Source organism: Python bivittatus, unplaced genomic scaffold (assembly GCF_059951505.1).
Source record: "Python bivittatus isolate LINGU-HERP-01145 unplaced genomic scaffold, Pbiv_v1 ctg000910_np1212, whole genome shotgun sequence".
In the NCBI taxonomy this organism is placed as follows: Eukaryota; Metazoa; Chordata; class Lepidosauria; order Squamata; family Pythonidae; genus Python; species Python bivittatus.
Window position 1 is genome coordinate 23,507 of NW_028277122.1, and position 20,256 is coordinate 43,762.

Genomic DNA, 20,256 nt, shown 5'->3' on the forward strand with positions numbered 1-20,256 from the left:
CAAGTTTTGGACAATAAACTATATGGTCACCGTAATTGACTACATAATTGACTACCAACCCAGAAAACTCAAGGCTTTCTTGGATGCTATTCAGGGTCCTTGGAAAAGCCTATGTATGTATAAGGTTGTCTGGAAAACAGACTGTGCACGAGAACAAATCCTCTCCAAAACATAGCCCTAAATCCTCCATGATGCAAAAGTCACCCATGGCAGATGTCCAGGAAGTTTTCAACATCTCAGTCAGTGCACGAAGGGTTGATTGGAAAGTGCTTGAAAACTTTGGGGTATAGGAAAGGATCGATTCCCAGCCCCTTTGACTTTCACTATTTACAGTTGAGGCATCCAGCTTGGAGAGTGCCTTTCTGCATTAGGAAAGAACGTGTTATGTTCATTGAAAGGAAGACAACCCTAAAGACAGACATATCTCATTTTATCGCACTTCGCTTTGTGCTTTGCTGATATTGTGTCTTTTTACAAATTGAAGGTCTGTGGCAACCCTGCTTCAAGCAAGTCTCTCAGCACCATTTGTCCAACAGCAAGTGAAAGGAAGAGTCACACGTCTTTCACTTTAAATCAAAAGCTAGAAATGATTAAGCTTAGTGAGAAAGACATGTCAAAAGCTGAGATGGGCCAAAAGATAGGCCGAAAGCCAGGCCTCTTGCGACAAACAGCCAAGTTGGGAATGCAAAGAAAAGTTATTGAAGGAAATTAAAAGAGCTATTCCAGTGAACACATGAATGATAAGAAAGCGAAACAGCCTTATTGCTGATATGGAAAATGTTTTAGTGGACATAAGATCAAACCAGCCACAACATTCCCTTAAGCAAAGCCTAATACACAGCAAGGCCCTCTCTCTCTTCAGTTCTATGAAGGCTGAGAGAAGTGAGGAAGCTACAGGAGAAAAGTTGGAAGCTAGCAGAGCTTGGTTCATGAGGTTTCAGGAAAGAAGCCATCTCCATAACATAAAAGTGCAAGGTGAAGCAGCACGTGCTGATGTAGAAGCTGCAGCAAGTTATCCAGAAGATCTAGCTAATTGACGAATGTGGCTACACTAAACAAGAGATTTTCAATATGGACGAAATAGGATTTAGAATATTACGTAGACTTAGTTGATAAAGCAGCGGTAGGGTTTGACAGGATTGACTCCAATTTTGAAAGAAGTTCTCCTGTGGGTAAAATGCTATCAAATGGCATCACGTGCTACAGAGAATTCTTTCGTGAAAGGAAGAGTCAATCGATGTGGCAAACTTCATTGTTGCCTTATTTTAAGAAATTGCAACAGCCACCCCTGCCTTCAGCAACCACCACCCTGATCAGTCAGCAGCCATCAACATCAAGGCAAGACCCTCCACCAGCAAAAAGATTATGACTCGCTGACGGCTCAGATGATGATTAGTATTTTTTAGCCACAAACTATTTTTTAATTGAGGTATATACGTTGTTTTTTAAAAACATAATGCTATTGCACACTTAAGAAACTACAGCAATAGTGTAAACATAACTTTTGTATGCACTGGAAACCAAAAAATTTGTGTGACTTGTTTTACTGAGGTGGTCTGGAACCGAGCCCACAATATCTCCAAGGTAAGCCTGCATAAGACACCCTCCACCAAAGGAAAGATGATTCAAGAAAAAAAAAGACCTTATCTTATTCCCATTACTATATCCTCAGAGAATGTAAGGTTATCCTTCTTTTAAATTATTTGGGAAAATTACCGATTAGTAAGCCATGTATGATAACAACATCATTTTAAGCTTATATATAATGTTTCGTGACCTCAAATGCTTACAGTTGCCAAAAATACTTTAGAGTTGATAACAGAAAAGCAATATCTGCACCAAATAACAGAGTTGATCACTAAAAGATCAAATACTTAGGAATCTGTTTGCCAGAGAAATAACAAAGACCTTGAAATGAATAAATGATCAAAAAGTTTGGATTGACCAAAACCAGGGTTAAAGGCAGAAGCCAGTATTCATGGGCCCATCTGTTTCAAAGTGGTGATGCTACCTTATTTTGATAATTCCTCATTTCTGTGTATTTACGCATTCAATGCCTGCTAGCTCTCACTTTTAAAACTTTGTGAATTTCACAAGTTGAAATGGTGGTCCAACCATGAATGTATATTCTGTAGCATATAGCCGCCCAGAATCACGTAGGTGAGATGGGCAGCTAGGTACATTGAACAAACAAACAAACAGATATTTCTAAGAAAAACGCTGATTGCTTCATTAGCAAGCTTGCAAAGAGAGCTCCAACAGACGTCTTATCTGAGGGGACTCCAGCTGAAAAGGCACTGTAATTGTTTCCTGTACAGCTCCTTTGCACAACTAATATCAGGATTGCAGGAGTGATTTTGCCACCTTCTGGAAAGAAGCTGCAGTGAAACTGAATTTTGTGCCCTTTCCAACCGAGGGTCACATTCCAGTGGCTACCTGGAGGGCACGTCTTCATGGCCTTTGTGCAGTAACACACCTTCATCCTTTCTGATTAGAACTAAGCAGCAGCCAACTTCTCCTCTGGCATTGTCTGGGTTTCAGAGATAGGCAAACGATATAAACAACCGACCCTGGAAAAGCACAAGAAGGGGACTCCGTTCCCTCCTAAGCTGTGGGCTTCCGATTTTGGCTTCGCTTTGTGGTCAGTTAGAATTCGTAAACGCTGTCGCTTGCCTATCACAATTCCATCTTTAAGAAAGGCAAGACAGACACAACAATTTCATTGTTCAATCCATTTTTAAAGCGTTATCGGTAAGATCTATGCCAGACATTTCCGTGGAAGCTTTTAAAACTGGTTAGACTTGGGAGACATCTTGCCAGAAAAACAGATAGTGCTCCCCTCTCCATCCTGAATTAGAAATACCACTTTGCAGAAAAATATGTCACCGTCAGCCCAACGGGCTTTTGACTTTAATGGGACAATGGAAGACCAAAGCTTACAACCTGCGCATCGCCCTCTTTTCTTATCCACAGATTACATGACGATCCTCAACAGGACACCTGTCAGAAGCAATACCAACCGGAAAGGTATGCAACTTTATTCTACTTTAATCTTTGAATCAACTTCATATCAATATTATACTGGACTACTTAAACAAAGTGTGCCTAAATTACTGAAGGAATACACTGCAACCCTGTTATACTCAGGTAACAAACTCTTCTATTATACCCCCTAATAAGGTTAAGGAGGAGGACAGCAAAGGCCTTGGTTTTCTCCTGCAATTGCCCTTTAATGCAGATTAACTTTAATCAAAACAAAGCCCAAGAAAGTAAATCTGAAGCACCGGTTAGTATGGTCTGAGCAGATGGTATGTTTTAAATGCCGATGGATTGGTTTCCAAGTCGCAGGAGTATATAATGCTTCTATTAACTTATGCTTTCTAAAATGCTGAAAGGAACTTATTGGCTACTAGGCCTTTTCCTTCTTACACCGGAGGAATCTAATACATTCCTGCTACGGGTAAACGTTTGGGGCCAAAGCACAGACACATCTCCTCTATACAGCCCAATCAGGCCTGTGCAATAATGTTGCTGATCGGCTTTCTTTAAGCCAAACTGTTGAGGAAGCTGTTCCAGGCAGCAGGCTGTGTGCTGAAAGTGGCCCTTCATGCTGAAGTAGCCTTGTCCAAAGCTGAGAATGATTAACTCTTTCATCCTTGGTCAAATCTAATGGTTTGCCCACAAAGTTTGGCCTCAGTAACTTTCAGATTTTCCTGGCCATGAGGAATGGAGGTTAAGAGGCTAAGCTATTCGCATTTTCCTCAATAGCTATTGGTTTGGGATTACTAATAGGCCAAGGCAGAGTTCAGAGAAAGGATTCTAGATATGGAAAGTTAATCTGAATGTAGTAGAAGCTACACTAAAGTTCAGTTCAGGAACCGGGTGAATGGTCTTAAGCCAGCTAGGAAGGTTGACTTTATTGTACTTAAATATCAGTGTAACTGTGCTTTAGCATCTTACCCTCAGCAGGTTCAGAGGGCATATAAAGAAAGACTCCTTATGGTGATAATATTTATCGTTGCGATCTGAAGCAGGTGAATTTCTGGTTCATGTTTTATTATACTGTAATATATTATTACACAATATATTATACAATATAACTGAGGCTCTGTGGCTTGGATGGGGAGGAACCATCTCCAACTCAATCCTAGCAAGACCGAGTGGTTCTGGCTATTTGGGCCACCCAGATCTGGGGATATTCCATCTCTGACCTTGGATACTTCCCCATTCCAGAGTGGTGTGCAAGCTCGGGGTCTTCCTGGATTCACTGCTCCTGCTCGATGAGCAAGTGCTGGCTGTGGCCAGGAAGGCCTTTGCACAGCTTCATCTGGTGCTCCTCCTTTTGGGGAGGTCCGTCAGACAGTCACTTTGCCCACCTTGCTGGCTGGGGAATTCTGCAAGTTAAAGTCCATACGTCTTAAAGTTGCCAAGTTTGAGAAACACTAGTCTACAACATGAGATTTTCAGTGTTCAAAAATGTTACCCCTGCACACACAGAGTGCTAAGGGGTCGCATGTGTCCTACTCCTATGTTTCTACACTAGTTTACTGAAAGGAGGACAACTGTTTCAGCAAAGTGAAAATCAGGGAAGTGAACATCCTGATTTCTAATGCTTGTTTTCAAATACCATTCTCCAAATACAGTAATTGCTCAAAGGCTGAGTTTCATATATCTATAACACTGCATAGGCACCAATGGGATCAAGTGCCCCAGGTTTTGCAGTCCCCGCTCATCACACTGGAGAAAGAGATTGTCACAGGAAACAGGCCCAGCAGAATCCATGATGAATGGTGCTGTTCCTTGAGCTCTGCAACAGCAACTGGTCAGCAGGAGCAGGTGAGGGCTCAGTCGGGCAATCAGGGCCCAGTTCCTGATGGGGTGGTCACTCCCTAGACAGGTCAGTATCTTCAGTGATAAGGGAAAAGCTAGGCTTGAGAAGCAAAGATGCCAATCTCTTTAAGTGGGCTGTGCCTGAAGCTGGCCGATTGAAGAACAGCTGCAACAGACTGGCATCCACTGGAAGCAATTCTCCAACTGACTGCATTTGTCTCCTGTAGGACTCACCCTGTCACGCATGCACCACAGCTGGGACAAGACCTCACTCTCCTGTATATTTCCCAGAGTGTGCTGAGAAGAACCATGTTTATTGTAATGATCATTGGGTGCCTGCTCTCCAAGAAAGAGGGACCCTGAACAATAGAAGAGCATAGAATTTATACACTTTTGAGGTTGAGAAGCGGTAAACCTGAGGGAGCCGATTCGAGGATAGGTTTGGATAGGTGTTAAATGGGGGAGAAATGGTTTTTTCTATTGAGGAATCTATGGCAAAAGACAATGGAATGTTGAGAGAAAAGGTACATGCTCTTAATAAGGAGAGAATCCCGAGGTTTCTCCCTTATTAGCAAAGGATTTCCTTAATGGGGTTGCCCCTCCCGCAAACCCTTCAGCAGACAGGTGATGGCCATCCCACTGTTTCAGGGTGATAGTATTAAGAGGGCTATTTTTGGCAGTGGAACATGGTCACTCTTGGGTCATGCAATAGCTTGTGGCTGAACCTGTTCTGCATGAGCAAAGAATGGCAGAAGGAAGCAAAGGAAAGAGTTTGCAAGAGAAGCAAGGCGGGGGGGGCAGAAAGAGCGGCACGGGGGCGGGGGGAAAGGTTTCCAGCTTTATTTTATTAATTTTCCATCAAATATATCCAATTTTCCAGCAGCGACTCTTTTAAGGAACAGGCAAAGGTGTTTTGGTATCCTGCTCAAATGTTTGGTGCAGAGAGAGCAAAAAACAGGTAATAGAAAGTAGAGGAGGAGGGAAGTGCCAAGGCTTTTTTGGCAAAAAGGGAGATCTTAGGGAACCAGCCACCAACTCAGTTGTTGTAGGGACTGAAATATTGTGCAAACCATTCTGATTAAGTGTGCTGCAGGCAGGGGAGAAAAGAAAAAGAAAACAAAATGGGTTTCTTTAGGGAAAGGGCTGTCTGGGATATGCAAGCAGAGTGGGAGAAGAGACTTCTGAAATAGATACTGGCATTATAGCAAAGCAGAGTACAGAAAGCCGTACTGAGTGGGGTATTATGGGGGTTTGTGATGTTGGGATTGGGTGGGTCAGAGGAATTCACAATTACCCCTGTGCTGATATCCAATCCCCAACCCCCCAAGATGCATGAGGGAAGTATTTGACATAGCTTGGACAACCAATTCCATTCCATTCCATTCCATTCCCCCCGAAATCCACTTATAAATTTCTATCACAGTCCCTCTTGGCACAAGGTCACGTTGCACTAAAGGCAGGGGTCCAGATACTGAAGTGGTGAAGCATGAGGAGAAGGTAGTTGAGGCAGGTCGGGATGTGAAGAAAAGGAGCACAAGTCTCTCCTTTTGGGAGACGCTTAGAAGAGTTGGTCCTTAACTTGCACAGTCCAGCTCTAAAGGGGAGAGAAAGATCAAGTCCATGCCTCCAGAGTCCCACTGAAGTGACGCCTCCGAAGATTCCAGTGACCAGTGTGATTTCCCACGGGAATCAAAGGGTCCAGTCCATGCCTTCAGGAGGGAGAAAGCGGCTTAGGCGGTTGAATGCAGGGCAATTCACCCCTGCAAGCTATCTCTTACAATCTGCACGCCCAGTCTTCCGCAAGATACCCTGAGGTTCACTTGAGGGGTTTTACCTGGCCATTGTATGTGCTGTAGACACATGGCATATCAACCATCAAAGTTCATTTAGAGTTTCAGTGGATTATGAGAGAGTGCTGAGTTCACACCCACTCTCTCAAAGTCAAAATAGTCACAGATTTTAGAGTCATCCAGTGTAGACAGGGAATCTTCCTTGAGGCGTAGACATAGAGACCCAACAGTTATTCTACTGTTCAGCAATGGCAAGCAGGTACTGGAAATGTCAGTATATGCAGTGGTCAGCGGGAGGAAGAGGCAAGACCTTTCAGCCAGTGCAGGGAACTTGGCTTTAGACAGATTCACGCCCCAACTCAAGAGCTTGGAAAACCTCTCCTGGGCTGACAGCAATCCTCCTCATGAGTTCCTGCTGAAGTCTGCTAAACAAAAAGACAATCGTTAGCCACTCTTGTAGGGAGTCTCCTTTCTGTGGAGAAGTGAAGCCTTTTTCCTGCAGGGCAGAATACTTTGCCTGCTTTCAAACAGCCAGTGCCTCCCTTCGCCCACACTTTTGCTCTTGTGGCCTCCAATTGCCTTTCCCCCTTTCCTTTACTCTGTGCAGGGGGTTTCCCTTCGGTCACATGAGGGAAGGTGATTTTGTGCAGGATCAGTTGCAGCACTCTCTCGCCCGCTGTGACGTTCATTTCAGGTCTCTCTGGGTCTAGGTGGGGAAGCATTCCTTGGTAGCCAGGGTCTATTACATCCTCCCCCCCCATACATCTATGCCCAGTAGTGCCAAGTCAGTTATTTTTTACTTACACTGACTTGGCACTGCTCACAGGCCCTGATTTACAGGGCAATAAGCATCAGGTTCTAACTTCCACACAGGGAACATGCAAACCTTCTCTCCTGGGGGGACGTTTTGATACTGGGCTCAAAACTAGGTGGGGGTCAACAAATCGTTGATTGAGCTTCAGATGGCTTGATCCAATAGTGGTCTCCACCCTTCAACGATTTGTGGCCAGACAGAAGGTGGATTTGCTGCTTTGGGAGGCCTTACCTGTGAAAACCCAGTGCCAAGATCCCAAGAGATCTCCAAAAGATTGGCTTTACCTCACTGTGCATGGAGTGTCTGAGTCCCAGATCCAGTTGATCACCTTCATAGGGATCCTTGAGCCTTGTTAGGATTAATTACCTGATCATGTAGTGTAAGATGAAGCTGCTAGGCTGATTCTTACTACCACAGGGAAGACAAATCATGGGAGGTCAGCATACAGTGCATTCGGAAAGTATTCACACCCCCTTCACTTTTTCAATTTTGTTATGTTGCAGCCGGATACTACGATCGTTCAAATTCATTTTTTTCCTCATTAATCTACACTCAGTACCCCATAATGACAAAGTGAAAACAGAATTTTAGAAATGTTACATTTAGGTTACATTTAGGTATTTAGGGTACAGGGATATCAACATATTGTATGATTAAATTAGGGTTTTGTTCTATTTTAGGACATGGGGCTTTCCCTAGCTTTGACACAACAATCTTTCTTTTTCACACTGGTCGGATATAAAGGAAATGGGATATAAAGGAAAGGTGGGATAGAAATGGGGCAAAAGCAAAATTAAACCACTTCTTTCTATTCTGTTCCAAAGGAAAAATATTCTAAATATGAGGGAAATAACTAATAGCTGCAAGTATTATTGAATCATTTCCATTGGACTAATGTAACATTGTCACTTCCGCCACCCACCCTTTTCTGTTTCAGAAATGGATGAAAGTGAACTTATTGTGCCCGGAACTTCCAGTGAGGTGTCAGAGGGGAACTTCCTGGAATCAAGCCAAGCAATTACACTCTTCATTGTGTTTGGCTTGTACATCTTCATCGGCACTTGGATTTGTTTGCGACAATGCAAGTAAGCCCCCCGTTGTGGAAAAGAGTCATTCTGTGGACAAGCACGTTCTTCAAGTGGGCTTCCCTCTCAAAAGGGCTGCTTTCGGACCCAAGATGGTCCTGTTCATTCTCAAGAGAGTGGCATCTCCAAGAGTCGGGGAGCCCTAGGGCAGTGAAAACCCTCAGTAGCTTCAGTGATAGGTCATAAGTCAGTAGCTTCAGTGATAACGGAAAAGCTAGGCTTGAGAAGCAAAGATGCCAATCCCTTTAAGTGGGCTGTGCTTGAAGCTGGCCGATTGAAGAACAGCTGCAACAGACTGGCATCCATTGGAAGCAATTCTCCAACTTACTGTATTTGTGTCCTGTAGGACTCAATCCCTCACGCATGCACCACAGCTGGGACAAGACCTCACTCTCCCCCCCTTTCACTCTCCCAAGTTTTGGACAATAAACTATATGGTCACCGTAATTGACTACATAATTGACTACCAACCCAGAAAACTCAAGGCTTTCTTGGATGCTATTCAGGGTCCTTGGAAAAGCCTATGTATGTATAAGGTTGTCTGGAAAACAGACTGTGCACGAGAACAAATCCTCTCCAAAACATAGCCCTAAATCCTCCATGATGCAAAAGTCACCCATGGCAGATGTCCAGGAAGTTTTCAACATCTCAGTCAGTGCACGAAGGGTTGATTGGAAAGTGCTTGAAAACTTTGGGGTATAGGAAAGGATCGATTCCCAGCCCCTTTGACTTTCACTATTTACAGTTGAGGCATCCAGCTTGGAGAGTGCCTTTCTGCATTAGGAAAGAACGTGTTATGTTCATTGAAAGGAAGACAACCCTAAAGACAGACATATCTCATTTTATCGCACTTCGCTTTGTGCTTTGCTGATATTGTGTCTTTTTACAAATTGAAGGTCTGTGGCAACCCTGCTTCAAGCAAGTCTCTCAGCACCATTTGTCCAACAGCAAGTGAAAGGAAGAGTCACACGTCTTTCACTTTAAATCAAAAGCTAGAAATGATTAAGCTTAGTGAGAAAGACATGTCAAAAGCTGAGATGGGCCAAAAGATAGGCCGAAAGCCAGGCCTCTTGCGACAAACAGCCAAGTTGGGAATGCAAAGAAAAGTTATTGAAGGAAATTAAAAGAGCTATTCCAGTGAACACATGAATGATAAGAAAGCGAAACAGCCTTATTGCTGATATGGAAAATGTTTTAGTGGACATAAGATCAAACCAGCCACAACATTCCCTTAAGCAAAGCCTAATACACAGCAAGGCCCTCTCTCTCTTCAGTTCTATGAAGGCTGAGAGAAGTGAGGAAGCTACAGGAGAAAAGTTGGAAGCTAGCAGAGCTTGGTTCATGAGGTTTCAGGAAAGAAGCCATCTCCATAACATAAAAGTGCAAGGTGAAGCAGCACGTGCTGATGTAGAAGCTGCAGCAAGTTATCCAGAAGATCTAGCTAATTGACGAATGTGGCTACACTAAACAAGAGATTTTCAATATGGACGAAATAGGATTTAGAATATTACGTAGACTTAGTTGATAAAGCAGCGGTAGGGTTTGACAGGATTGACTCCAATTTTGAAAGAAGTTCTCCTGTGGGTAAAATGCTATCAAATGGCATCACGTGCTACAGAGAATTCTTTCGTGAAAGGAAGAGTCAATCGATGTGGCAAACTTCATTGTTGCCTTATTTTAAGAAATTGCAACAGCCACCCCTGCCTTCAGCAACCACCACCCTGATCAGTCAGCAGCCATCAACATCAAGGCAAGACCCTCCACCAGCAAAAAGATTATGACTCGCTGACGGCTCAGATGATGATTAGTATTTTTTAGCCACAAACTATTTTTTAATTGAGGTATATACGTTGTTTTTTTAAAACATAATGCTATTGCACACTTAAGAAACTACAGCAATAGTGTAAACATAACTTTTGTATGCACTGGAAACCAAAAAATTTGTGTGACTTGTTTTACTGAGGTGGTCTGGAACCGAGCCCACAATATCTCCAAGGTAAGCCTGCATAAGACACCCTCCACCAAAGGAAAGATGATTCAAGAAAAAAAAAGACCTTATCTTATTCCCATTACTATATCCTCAGAGAATGTAAGGTTATCCTTCTTTTAAATTATTTGGGAAAATTACCGATTAGTAAGCCATGTATGATAACAACATCATTTTAAGCTTATATATAATGTTTCGTGACCTCAAATGCTTACAGTTGCCAAAAATACTTTAGAGTTGATAACAGAAAAGCAATATCTGCACCAAATAACAGAGTTGATCACTAAAAAGATCAAATACTTAGGAATCTGTTTGCCAGAGAAATAACAAAGACCTTGAAATGAATAAATGATCAAAAAGTTTGGATTGACCAAAACCAGGGTTAAAGGCAGAAGCCAGTATTCATGGGCCCATCTGTTTCAAAGTGGTGATGCTACCTTATTTTGATAATTCCTCATTTCTGTGTATTTACGCATTCAATGCCTGCTAGCTCTCACTTTTAAAACTTTGTGAATTTCACAAGTTGAAATGGTGGTCCAACCATGAATGTATATTCTGTAGCATATAGCCGCCCAGAATCACGTAGGTGAGATGGGCAGCTAGGTACATTGAACAAACAAACAAATAGATATTTCTAAGAAAAACGCTGATTGCTTCATTAGCAAGCTTGCAAAGAGAGCTCCAACAGACGTCTTATCTGAGGGGACTCCAGCTGAAAAGGCACTGTAATTGTTTCCTGTACAGCTCCTTTGCACAACTAATATCAGGATTGCAGGAGTGATTTTGCCACCTTCTGGAAAGAAGCTGCAGTGAAACTGAATTTTGTGCCCTTTCCAACCGAGGGTCACATTCCAGTGGCTACCTGGAGGGCAGGTCTTCATGGCCTTTGTGCAGTAACACACCTTCATCCTTTCTGATTAGAACTAAGCAGCAGCAAGTTTGAGAAACACTAGTCTACAACATGAGATTTTCAGTGTTCAAAAATGTTACCCCTGCACACACAGAGTGCTAAGGGGTCGCATGTGTCCTACTCCTATGTTTCTACACTAGTTTACTGAAAGGAGGACAACTGTTTCAGCAAAGTGAAAATCAGGGAAGTGAACATCCTGATTTCTAATGCTTGTTTTCAAATACCATTCTCCAAATACAGTAATTGCTCAAAGGCTGAGTTTCATATATCTATAACACTGCATAGGCACCAATGGGACCAAGTGCTGACAGTAAGGAATTAATAGCTGCTACCCTCAAATCTGTATATTAAAATTTATTTTGGAAAGTTTGGAAATGGCAAAAACACGCTTTGCTCCTGGCCGATCTCTTTCTTCCCATTTCTTGGTATGGTAAATTACTTTTAAAGAATGAACACAAATGTGCTGAATACTATCAAAACATTATTCAGATTGTATACATGGCAACTTTGTGACTTCTGAACATATTCAAAAGGAAATAAAAATGGTTACATTTATAGAGGTGGAACTCATCAATATATTTCCCAAGTGAATATTCAAAGCTAGTTCATTCCCTCGCCTTTTGTTACTTCTAGATGTATCTGAAATTGTTTAATGTGACTGTTCACCCACCCCCTCAAAATCAATCTCAATTCTTGACTGTTGCTTTTTAATTCCAGGAAGTTCTTTCTTTTTCCATACTGCCTTCCTTCACAGAACTGGGGACTCAGTCAGCTGATAATACCACAAAGTAGCTTGGAGCCCACACCAATTCATTGCCCCATCCCATTAAGGTGAGAAACACCCAAATATTTCCTCTCACAGAGCTGTTGGTAAGAAGTGTAGGTTGCCCAGATTTGGGGGGGGGGGGTAGTACTGTTTTTTGTTTCTGTTTTTTCTTCCTTCTGGGTTGCTTGGTGGTGGGGATGCAAGGGGTGGGGGCACTCACCTGCAACCTTGACATGCTGAGGAGCTCTTCGCAGCAGAGTGTGCTACGGAGCCTCTGCTGCAGCCATCCCTGAAGCTGCCGGGTGCCTGCTGCTGAGACAATGGCAGGGCAGACAAGTGGAGTAGGTGATGCTGGTGCCAGCTGGAGGTCGCGGCAGAGGCAGAGGCTGGAGCCCCTGGGGCCTTGGAGCCTTCTTGGAACAGAAGGGCAGAGCCAGAGGACCATCGGGCATGTGTCATCAGGTATTACTGCATCACAGATACCGTGCCTCGAGGGACCAGGCTGGAATGCTGCCGTGGAGGCCGATGAGGGATGGAGGATGCCGCAGGAGCGATTGGACGCAGTCGCAAGGTTGGTAGAGGTGGCAGTGTTGCAGGTGGTGGAGGTGGCGGACGTGGTGAAGCTGGTCCTGGCTATACAGAGTGGAGGCTGAGCAAGCTCTAATATTGAGAGACTCTGCTGTATGCCCATTTCCCCCATGGACTTCTGCTGGATTTGGGATGTTGTTCACCCACCTGGGCTGGGGGAGGGGGAGGCTGACCATGGCCACGGGAGCTCCTTGGGAGGCCCAGGTGCGGCAGTTGTAGAGTGCCACGAGCAGAGCAGCTGGTGAGGCCTTCGGACCATAGGGAGGATCAAGCAGATAACTGAATGTGAGACCTCTAACTTAAGGTGGGCCTTCAGGAACAGTGGGGATTGTTGCTGCTGTACTGCCCTCCCTGCTGCCCAGCCTCATCCCTGCTTGAGCTGCTGGATTCCATGGCCATGGGATGGTGATGGAGTCCTTGAGGCTGATGGTCCTTCGGGATTTTAACCTGCCACCTGGTGATGTGGTGTCTGGGGCAGCTCAGGAGTTCCCTCAGGTCCGAGAGGGAGCTTGGGACTTTCCCTGAGGATCTGGTGGGCAGTTCAGCCGAGGCCTTGGCGGCTGCCTGGAATAGGTGGGTCACTAAAGTCCTGGACTAGATTGCTCCTTTGCGGTCTCTCTCCCTGTGCGCCAATCCCGGGACGTACCTTGGTTCTCCATGCAACTCCGGGAGATAGAGCAGTGCCTGGAACGCTGTTGGAGGAAGACAAGGAGTCAATCCGACTGAACATGAGTCAGAGCTCGTATCTGAATCTACATCATGGTGATAAAGACAGCAAAACGTTGTTACTTCTCCACACTTATCACATCTGCCGATAGCTGCCAACTGGGTCTGTTTAGAGTGACCCGTTCCCTGTCACAGGAAGCTGGGTTTCAGGATCATCTGGAGAGCCACAGTGAAGACATTCATGCTATTGGGTGGATAAAGCCACCTGCTCAGTTGGACTCTGAGCAGGGTCAAGTGAGGCGCCCAAGGCACAGTCTTGTGAGGTTACTGGACTGAGTTTGATTCTGTGACTCCCTGTGGACAAGGTCTGCCGAACAGACTTTGGCTCAATTCTGACATGACTGAGTGGCTATGGCTGTCTGGTCCCCTGGGGTCAGGGACATCCCCATTGTGGCTCTTGGATGGGGTTGCACTTTCCCATTCAAGATTGGTGTGCGACTTGGGGTCTTCCTGGACTCACAGCTACTGCTCAAAGAGTAGGTGGCACCTGTGGCCAAGAGGACCTTTGCATAGGTCAAACCTGTGGGCTAGTTGCGCCCTTTCCTCAACCAGGAGGACTTGCAGACGGTCACTCAAGCCCTCTCCCCTCACAATTAGACTACTGCAATACACTCTAAGTGGGGCTGCCCTTTAACACCATCTACAAGCTACAGCTGGTTTAAAGTGCAGCAGTGCAAACAGTAATGGGCACTTCTCATTTTTCCCACGTGTCACCTCCAGTATGTGAGCGGCATCGGCTACCGGTTGGCTTCCGAGTGCCATTCAAGGCGCTGGTTGTCACCTCTAAAGCCCTTCATGGCATAGGACCTGGTTACCTGAGGGACTGCCTTTCTCCCATTCTTTCTGCCCACCCAGTACATTTGAGCAGAGCGGGTGTGCTCCAGGTCCCTTCTGTTAAAGGTTGTCATCTTTTGGGACCCAGGAAGCACAACTTCTCTGTTACAGTGACTCCCCCCAGAGATTTCCGCAGCTCTTACCCTTCTGATATTCAGGAAACTCTTAAAACCCTGGTTGTTCTCCCAGTCCTTGGGACAGGGTGTTTTAAGTGGGACAGCACTATGCCATAATCTTTATCATGACTCCTTGAATGGCTTGGCATATTGTTTTTCAGTTGGCCAGGTTTCTTTTTTAATTGTATCTCTGACCAGTCAGGATCAATATCCGGAACAATTCTAGAGCACGTTATAAACAGATTGACCGATAAGTACCTTGAAAACAACAGAAGTCAACATGGGTTTGTTAAGAACAAATCTAGCTAGACTGTGTTAATTTTTATGTTAGGCAACTTCCTTAGTAAATTGTGGAAGAGTTGGTGAATTGTGAAAGTATCAAAAATGAACTGCAGAAAATTCTACAAGAAAGCTACCTGCATCAGACCTGTTTGTATATAAAATTGCAAAGTGTATAGCTACTTATCTGTGAACATATCAATGTTTCTGTTTTACAGAAATCAAAGAAAACATATTTTAAATGTGATATATAAGCAGGACAGTTTTTACTGCTTCAGTTTAGTAATGCAGAAGTGTGTAACTGTTTATTTAACTAATGCTAACTGTTGACAAGTCCAACCCCTGCGCACTAAGCCATTCATTATGCCATCCTGGAGGCAGTGAAGGTTTGGATGGGGAGGGACCGTCTCCAACTCAATCCTACCAAGACTGAGTGGCTGGGTGTTTGGACCACCCAGATCTGGGGATATTCCAACTTCAACGTTGCATGGGGTTCCACTTTCCCATTCAAGGATGGCCTGCAATTTGGAGGTCTTCTTGGACTCACAGCTCCTGCTCAGACCATATTTACCAAGCAGCATAGGTGGGCATGGAAAGCTGCAAGTACACCAGACAGCTGAAGAAGACAAAAGGGCATCGGAAGAACATCTGAAGAACAGTGAAGAAGATGCACTGAAGCTAGTACAACATGAAGACTTACTGAATACCAAACTGGCCTGTAAGAAAGACCAAAGGAAGAAAAGAAAAGAGACATGGCATGGAAATATCATATGGCCAGGACATAAAAAAACTAGCAGGCAAAGCAGATAACAAGAAGACCTGGCAATGGCTAAGAGCGGGAAAGTGGAAGAAAGAGACAGAGGGGCTAATTCAGGCCGCACAGGACCAAGCCTTAAGAACAAATGCCTACAAAGCCAGAATTGAGAAGAGAGCAACAGACAGCAAATGCCCCCTCTGCAAAGAAGCTGAAGAAACAGTGGACCACCTAGTTAGCTGTTGCACCAAGACTGTACAGACTGATTACAAACAGCGGCATGACAAGGTAGCAACAATGGTGCATTGGAATATCTGCAAGAAATACCACTTGCTTGCAAGCAAGAACTGGTGGGACCAATGCAGGATTACGTTTGCTGGGCAGATGTTATGGGAGACAGGCGGTCCCTCCAGTAACCGGGTCCAATGGCATAGTATTAATTGCTCTATTCCCCTCCTGATGTCTTAAACAGAATTAATATTCCTGTCCAAATATTTGCTTATTGCCTGAGAAAAAGCCCCAGGCACAAATAGAATACATTTCAATACGCTACATGACTAAAAGAACAGCAGATCTCTTGCTCTAGAATTAAGCAGATACTCAGATCAATTTGGAGTACTCACAAGAACCACATTCATGTTACTCCAGGACTCCTAAGGCCATAAACATTTCACATGGGCAACACTCCAGCTAAATCAGACATCTGTCACTTAAAGGAACCAAAATGTCAAAGGACTGGATCTCCAGAAAGCAGGCATCACAGTTGGTCTGAAAGAAAAGCATATACATTTTCTATGACTTATCTATCTGAGGGAAGGGCACTGCTAGTTCCTGGTGGTTTCAGGTAGATCCCATGGAATCCACACTGGCTGAGTGCCACTAAAGAGTCACCATTCCCTTCTGAGCTGAAAAGAGGGGGGGGGATTCCAAGGCCGTTGGTGGCAGTTGGGACGCTGGGAGAGTTGGTCTTGGGGATAAGAGAAGTGAGTGGGTGAAGGACTGGTTCAAAGGAAAAGACAAGTTGTGTGTAGAAAGAGAGAGGTATTGTGGTTTCTTTTGGTTTTTGTTTTTTCCCTTTTCTGGGTTTCTGGGTTGGGAGAATTGGCCTTGGAGGCTATAAAAGCTGAGTGGAGCAAGTATTTGTCGAAACGGAGATAGAAGCTGTGTGGGAAGAGAGCTGGTGACCTCTCTTTAGGTGGCCCAGACTTGGTTTCTCCTGTTGGTTTTCTTGTCCTGCTTTGGGTTTTTAGGTTGGAATGGGCTGGCCTTGGAACTACAAAAGTTGAGCGGATCAAGAGTTGTCCAAAAGAAAACTGGGAGCTGGGTGGAGGGAGAGGTATTGCAATCTATCTAGGTTACAGGGATATCAACATATTGTATGATTAAATTAGGTTTTTGTTCTATTTTAGGACATGGGGCTTTCCCTAGCTTTGACACAACAATCTTTCTTTCTTCACACTGGTTGGATATAAAGGAAATGGGATATAAAGGAAAGGTGGGATAGAAATGGGGGAAAAGCAAAATTAAACCACTTCTTTCTATTCTGCTCCAATGGAAAAATATTCTAAATATCAGGGCAAATAACTAACAGCCGCAAGTATTATTGAATCATTTCCATTGGACTAACTTAACATTTTCACTTCTTCTCCCCACCCTTTTCTGTTTCAGAAATGGACGAAAGTGAGCTTATTGTGCCTGGAGGTTCCAGTGAGGTGTCAGAGGGGAACTTCCTAGAATCCAACCAAGCAATTACACTTTTCATTGTGTTTGGCTTGTACACCTTCATTGGCACTTGGATTTGTCTGCGACAATGCAAGTAAGCCCCCCGTTGTGGAAAAGAGTCATTCTGTGGACAAGCACGTTCTTCAAGTGCGCTTCCCTCTCAAAAGGGCTGCTTTCGGACCCAAAATCCTCCTGTTCATTCTCAAGAGAGTGGCATCTCCAAGAGTCGGGGAGCCCTAGGGCAGTGAAAACCCTCAGAAATTTTGGTTGAACTGCTTTCAGATGCACTACTTTACGACAAATCATAATAACCTGATTATTAGTGTCAAGAAAATAATGTATACGTTATTTCATTCTCCTTTTGTTCTTCAATCCCCAGGAAAAGGTTTTGCAGTGGAAGAGTGTCGCCGCTAGAACCCACCTCCGACAGCAGCACCACCACAGAAAGCTGGGTATCGGCGCCATTTCCCACTGAAATAAAAATAATAAATGAAAGAAGACCTGATTATACCCCAAAATACCTTGGACTTCCATTAGTACAAGTTTAGGATGTAGTATTAGTTTAAGTTAATCCTGTTGTTAGTTTTTCAATTTCTGTTACTTGTTTATGTTATTTAAATATTAAATGTTTATTTTTTGTTCAACATTATCAGTACGTCTGTATGATTTTTTTCTGGGGGTGAATTATGATCCAGTCCCCATTAGTGTAATTAATAGTAAGATGTCAGTTATTGGCTGTAGCAAGTGTTCTGAAAGCACTAGTAGAGGACAGTAAGTTGCCAGAAGACCTCAAATAGCTGGATAGGCTCACGGCTCTTGTACATTTGCAGCTTTGGATCCTGAGCCACCCAAAGGAGCCAGGAGGGCCTCTATACTAGGAGTGTTGCAATGGTCAGTTCCCATTACTGTACTCGCAGGGAAGCAGGTGCTTAGAGCCCCGGGTTTTGCGGTCCCCGCTCATCACACTGGAGAAAGGGATAGTCACAGGAAACAGGCCCAGCAGAATCCATGATGAAGGGTGCTGTTCCTTGGGCTCTGCAACAGCAACTGGTCAGCAGGAGCAGGTGAAGGCCCAGTCGGGCAACCAGGGCCCAGTTCCTGATGGGGTGGTCACTCCCTAGACAGGTCAGTAGCTTCAGTGATAAGGGAAAAGCTAGGCTTGAGAAGCAAAGATGCCAATCTCTTTAAGTGGGCTGTGCTTGAAGCTGGCCGATTGAAGAACAGCTGCAACAGACTGGCATCCATTGGACAACGAATTCAATTCAATTCAATTCAGTTCCGTTCCGTTCCCCCCTGAAGTCCACTTATACATTTCTACCATGGTCCCTCTTGGCACAGGGTCACATTGTACTAAAGGCAGGGGTCCAGATACCGAAGTGGTGAAGCATGAGGAGAAGTTAGTTGAGGCAGGTCGGGATGTGAAGAAAAGGAGCACAAGTCTCTCCTTTTGGGGAGAGGCTTAGAAGAGTAGGTCCTTAACTTGCACAGTTCAGCTCTAAAGGGGAGAGAAAGATCAAGTCCATGCCTCCAGAGTCCCACTGAAGTGACGCCTCAGAAGATTCCAGTGACCAGTGTGATTTCCCACGGGAATCAAAGGGTCCAGTCCATGCCTTCAGGAGGGAGAAAGCGGCTTAGGCGGTTGAATACAGGGCAATTCACCCCTGCAAGCTCTCTCTTACAATCTGCACGCCCAGTCTTCCGCAAGATACCCTGAGGTTCACTTGAGGGGTTTTACCTGGCCATTGTATGTGCTGTAGACACATGGCATATCAACCATCAAAGTTCATTTAGAGTTTCAGTGGATTATGAGAGAGTGCTGAGTTCACACCCACTCTCTCAAAGTCAAAATAGTCACAGATTTTAGAGTCATCCAGTGTAGACAGGGAATCTTCCTTGAGGCATAGACATAGAGACCCAACAGTTACTCTGCTGTTCAGCAATGGCAAGCAGGTACTGGAAATGTCAGTATATGCAGTGGTCAGCGGGAGGAAGAGGCAGGACCTTTCAGCCAGTGCAGGCATCTTGGCTTTAAACAGATTCACGCCCCAACTCAAGAGCTTGGAAAACCTCTCCTGGGCTGACAGCAATCCTCCTCATGAGTTCCTGCTGAAGTCTGCTAAACAAGGTAGCCAGGGTCTATTACATCCTCACCCCCATACATCTATGCCCAGTAGTGCCAAGTCAGTTATTTTTTACTTACACTGACTTGGCACTGCTCACAGGCCCTGATTGACAGGGCACTCTCGAGTCTGCTCCTGCAGCTTGCTCACTTGCAACCACTAGCAGGAAAGCATCAGGTTCTAACTTCCACACAGGGAGCATGCAAACCTCCTCTCCTGGGAGGACATTTTGATATTGCGCTCAAAACTAGGTGGGGGTCAACAAATCGTTGCTTTGCATATCCAGGTAGCAGGCCCTCATACTGTGAAAGGGCATGGGTGAATCCAAAGCAGCCCTCAGACAAAATTTGGACTGCTCATCACATTTCTACTTAGATGAAAACATGATTATATACTTCAACTGCTAAGGACTTTAATACCTTCTCATTCCTAATAATCTCCTCGAATGAGAACTTGAAAAGCTGGAGAGAAGGAATCTACATTGACATAGGAATTTATAGGGTGCTTGGACTGCTTCCAGAGCCAAAAGTGGTTTAAAAATTATTTTTCTTTTGTTTTCAGATAGACCATACCAGTCCATGGAGGCTCTATCAAATATGGTCCTAAAGATTGTTTCCTTTTTGTTCATAATATCCATATTGAGGGACAAAGATGAAACCTAGTAAACTTTCCTCATAACCCAGTTAGTTTAACAGCAAAACACAGGAAGACCCCCTTTAGGGCCAATGCTGGATTCTTGTTGCAAGGCAGAGCATGAGATTACTGATCAAAGTTGAAATGCAAAGCACTCTTGGGGGCAGCACAGCAATTAAGCAATAGGGCAAAAAAATGTACCTCCCTCCCCCCCCTTCTCTCAGGTTGCATAGGTCTTCTTGAGAGAAGTTACCATTTTCTTAACAGTAGCAGCTGGAAGAAAATAAATCTGCAAAAGAAAA

General features: G+C 44.4%; 1 protein-coding gene and 1 long non-coding RNA gene across 8 annotated transcripts in view; one reads left to right on the forward strand and one right to left on the reverse strand.

The window, feature by feature from the left end:
* Positions 1-20,256, forward strand: part of LOC148213649 (uncharacterized) — a 52,661-nt gene that overhangs the window by 16,050 nt on the left and 16,355 nt on the right. For 4 of the 7 annotated variants that reach the window (XR_015794194.1, XR_015794196.1, XR_015794198.1 and 1 more), the window contains 5 exons: positions 485-1,584; positions 2,974-3,027; positions 4,689-4,836; positions 8,372-8,519; positions 9,416-10,515. The gene's annotated coding sequence lies outside the window, so the exon portion shown is untranslated. Of the gene's footprint in view, positions 1-484; positions 1,585-2,973; positions 3,028-4,688; positions 4,837-8,371; positions 8,520-9,415; positions 10,516-12,133; positions 12,754-17,147; positions 17,296-17,580; positions 19,272-20,256 lie in introns of those variants that run through there. The other 3 variants (XR_015794200.1, XR_015794199.1, XR_015794195.1) reach the window with 3 other exon arrangements.
* LOC148213650 (uncharacterized) lies at positions 12,810-17,671 on the reverse strand. Its single transcript, XR_015794201.1, has 3 exons — positions 17,623-17,671; positions 16,103-16,247; positions 12,810-13,462 (listed from the first exon to the last, which is right to left on the reverse strand). It is a non-coding gene; the product is annotated as an uncharacterized LOC148213650 (long non-coding RNA).